The sequence below is a fragment of the Crocuta crocuta genome, unplaced genomic scaffold, assembly GCF_008692635.1.
Source record: "Crocuta crocuta isolate KB4526 unplaced genomic scaffold, BGI_CrCroc_1.0 scaffold581, whole genome shotgun sequence".
In the NCBI taxonomy this organism is placed as follows: domain Eukaryota; kingdom Metazoa; phylum Chordata; class Mammalia; order Carnivora; family Hyaenidae; genus Crocuta; species Crocuta crocuta.
The window spans coordinates 915391-919726 of NW_027528635.1; the positions used below are offsets into that span (position 1 = coordinate 915391).

The 4336-nt window shown below is 37.4% G+C and overlaps 1 protein-coding gene across 7 annotated transcripts in view; it reads left to right on the forward strand.

Moving 5' to 3' along the window:
• SLITRK4 (SLIT and NTRK like family member 4) overlaps positions 1 to 4336 on the forward strand; it is a 694124-nt gene that overhangs the window by 428280 nt on the left and 261508 nt on the right. For 4 of the 7 annotated variants that reach the window (XM_077755188.1, XM_077755189.1, XM_077755186.1 and 1 more), the window contains one exon: positions 1541 to 1705. The exons of the other annotated variants lie outside the window; for them this stretch is intronic. The gene's annotated coding sequence lies outside the window, so the exon portion shown is untranslated. The remainder of the gene's footprint in view (positions 1 to 1540; positions 1706 to 4336) is intronic. 7 annotated transcript variants of the gene reach the window in all.

The window sequence follows — 4336 nt, forward strand, 5'->3', positions numbered from 1 at the left end:
AGTAATCCATGGGTCATCAAGAATTTCCTAGTGCTTTACTTCCTAGGCTAGTGCTCTGTTTTCGGTCATCCTCTTATAAATGCTATAATTTACCACACAGAGGACTTCAGGAATCCATGCAGATTTTCATGATTTGCTGAGAATTTTTAGAATATAAAAGAGAAATCAGAGGAACAGATGGCAATAAATTATATATAGCAACGCATTTTTAAATGGCATAAGTAATCTACACTTCAAATATGTATTTGGAGAGACAGATATTTTGATGAGATATGGATACAGTTGTATACATATGTAATATGTGTGATCGTATTATAAATATATCAGAGAAAAAGACACCTTGGTAAGGGCATCCCTGTATCCCTACTGGGAGCTCATTCATTCACAAAAACTGAGATTAATATTGAGGTTTAAATCTTCACCCTTGATATGAAAAGACATGCTGTTGTTGAGAGCAGTTCTAATCGTTTTCAAGTGTGGTATATACTGTATAGTAAAATATGACAGGCTTTCTTGTAATGTATTTTAACAAAAAATCGAGTAGATGTGAAGAAAGCTGGCATGGAAAGCCAAAACACACAAATGATTATCATGCAGTCGAAATTGCTCTTGATTTGCGAGCATAGATTTGAGCTGTGTTGCATTCTGGGAGTCTAGTTTCAAAGACACGGCGAGAATTCCCCTGAAACTACTTCGGGTTCACTCCCTGTCTGAGCACAGCTTTTTAATGCTGTTGGATTCTTCAGTTTCGTGTCATTTCCCAACACAATATGTAAGACAGGTGAATATCCACTGTGGGACTGAGCTAGGGTTTTGTGGCTTATAATACTCTAAGCATCGGAAATGATGAAGTTCTTATTGATGCCTCACTAAGAAAAGATGAAGTAAGACAAAAACAAAGTTGATTAACACTGTCTGTAAGGACTTCTGCAGTATGGGCCCAGTCCACTTCCATTCCCATTAAATATTACCCCTATTCCTGTCGTGTGCTCTGGTCAACCCACGCTGAATTGGTTTTTCTTCAAAATTTTTCCTTGGACAAGACTTAATTATATCCTGTAGGCACATTGTATATGTGGAAACTGAAATGGCTTTCTTCTTCCCCTTCCTCTTCAAGTTAACGTAACTCGGTGATTGAGGACCCAGACAGTGGAGTCAGACCAGATGGAGTTCAAGTTAGAGCTCTCCACCTGTTTTCTGTGTAATCTTAGACACGTTACTGATATTTTCTGAGCATCAATATTTATTGTATAAAATGCAATAATGTAATATGTGCCCCAAGTCAAAAGTGAAAGAAACCGTGCACATACAGCATATGGCATTAGGTTATACATACTGTATTTAAATTTATAAATGTGTGTATATATATATATATATGTATATGTATGAGTTTACATATTTAGATATGGGTATATATTCCAAGAGAATCAAGTGTCATGAGGGCATATCCAAACTAGTTCAGGGTTCATCTAAAAGAATTTTGGTTATCAAATGCTTATGAGTCCACTCTTTTTCATGTCTTTCTTTTTTTTTTCCTAAGGGAAATGGTGACCAGAATTATACTTAGCTTCCTGGGGCTACCATAACAAAGTACTATAAACTGGATGGCTTCAGGCACAGAAATTGATTATTTCATGGCTCTGGTGTCTAGAAGTCCAGACTTACGTGTGAGCAAGATTGTTTCCTTCTGAGAGCTGGAAGAAAGGTGTGTTCTAGGCCTCCCTCTTTGGCTTCTGGATGGGTCTCTTCTCCCTGTATCTTCACATCATCTTCTCTCTGTATATGTCTGTCTCTGTCTTTTCCCTTTTTATAAGGACACTGTTATATTCGATTCAGATCTATGCTAATGACTTCATTTTACCTTAATTATATCCGCAAAGACCCCATTTTGTTTCTAAACAGGGTCACATTCACAGGTACTGGGGATTAAGACTTAGAATTTGGGGGGCACAGTTCAACCCATTAGAAGAATTAAGACAGTGAAAATGGGGCTGGAGGTCAAAGACGGACAGTGGGGTCAGTCAGTGTAGGAGCTCTGAGGCCTAAAGTCAGAGAGCAGTAGGGCCAGCCCAAATGCTCCCGTCTCACACTGAATGAAGAGAGAGGACTGACTGCCCCTAATTCATTGAATTGTATTTCTATTTTCCAAATCAGTTCCTACATTTGAAGGAGTTGAATCTTTTCTGAAATGGTGTCTGTGATAAATGAAAATCNTGTAAACTTGGCATTAGAGATTTCTCTAGGAAGTATGAGGCCCTACTTTGGGGCTCAAATTATGATTCGATACAATTCAAATTAAGTGTTATTATTTTCATAGAAATTATAATGCACATAAAGCAATCACCTTTAATTGTCCAATTGACCTGAATAAAAAGCTAGACAACGTGTGCTTTTGCTCTAGAAAAGAAGCTCATTGGGAAGCTAATCGGGAAGCTTCTGTACCAATGTATTTGGTGAGAAACTCAGAAAGATATTTTAATTAAATCATGCTGTTAATATTTCCTCTTATTACTAGATCTGCTCTACTGGTCTGTAATTCTAATAAGGCTCCAGTAAATGTGCCTTCTGTATATACAGAATGTGTCTTAGGGGATATGATATCATAGCCCTGGATGTGCTTACATGTAGACATCATTCAATAGGGTTAATCTTAATTCCCATTTGTTGAAGTTAGGCTGCTGACCCAATTTATATCCTAGGGACTGATTCCCTTCAGTTAGGAAAGAATGGTCAGCTTTCTGGCTTTGAAATACAAGATATTTGGCTTTTCAGCTTCCTTTCACGGCCATATTGCTCTGCTCCACCTTACCATCTGCCACCCCACACTCCACCCTCAAAAATTCTATCTCTGTAGGTTCAGAAAACAGGAAAAGAACTCAGTAAAAGTGACCTGTTTTTTGTTTTTCTCTTGCAAGGTCACGTGGTTAAATGTAACATCTTGGCTGCTAAGAAAAAAAATAATACCTTTTATGTAATTAACAATCCTCTGCTCTGGTTCCATTTATTTCCTCTTTAACAAATGTCAGCATCTTGGCTGAGTAGCTGAGTACCTGAGTCATAATTCCCAGTGTTTTATTGCTGTGTTATCTGTAGTCTCTCCCGTCTTCAGATCAGATACATGATAAACAAGTTCCATGTTATCTTTCTCTTGTAGCAGGGCCCCAGAATTTTCAGGACCGAGACTCTGCTTTCTGCCTGACACTGTATATAGGCATAGACCTTTGGCATGTCAGTGTCACCTATTCCCTGGCCTAGGCCCTTTCCTCTGTATTCAAACCTCAAAGTAATATTATCTGGCCACTTTGCCAGCTAAACTTTGTTCTGATCTGTTTCATTCTTTCATTAAGGAAGGAGCTATAGATATAGTGACATAGGTGAGAATGGAAAGCAGGGTTCCATAAAATATAAAAATGCCTGAGAGCATCTAGAGAATTTAGGAACAATTCTTTATTCTTATATCAACATATATTTTACTGACCATCTACTATTTACAAAACAAAATGTGGGATATAAGGAGACATAAAGCATAGTCTTTTCCCTCAAGGAACTGATCAGTAGTAGAGTCTGTGAGGCATAAACAACATAACTTCAGGCGGAATGCAATAAATGCTGTAATTAAGATCCGTTCTGTGAAAGGGGAGAGGGAATAATAACGTGCTGTGATTATAGGGATATCTCCTAAGGTACATGATATTTGACTTGAGTCTGGAAAGATGGGTGGGATTTCAATAAATAAGAGAGCCCAATAGGCTGAGCGCTGTCAGCCTAGGAATGGAGATGTGGAAGTGTTTCAAATACAGAAGAAAAGGCAAGTGGCCCAGTGAGAAACTCCGCACCTTAGATATGCTTTTCAGTGTTTCAAAATATTTTCCTTTTTTCTGGAAGCTTCCCTAATTCTCTTGGGCCAGTTAAAAGTCATTCATATGGTACTATTTCTAGATTCTAAAGCTGACCCAAGCTATATAGGGAGATAGTGCTTCTTCGTCGGTAAACATGAATGATAATTCATAACGTACAAGGGTTTGAGGAAGCTCAAGTGAGAAAATATATGTGGAAGGGTTTGGCATCAGTGGTCCTGCATCTTTCACTTTTTGGGTTTGTAATTATATATTTTGTTTGATTTTTGTCTCTCCCAGTAGATGGTAAATTCAGTGAGGAACTGTGTTTGTCTTGTTGATCATCTTGTCACAGCATACAATGCAATATCTGAAGAAATATATGTGTTAACACGTCTTTTTGAATGAATAACAAATAAAATCATGTGTGGACTTTAAATTCCTATGGAATTTAAATATTTAATATTTAAATATTAAATTGTTCAGGTGGATAATATTAA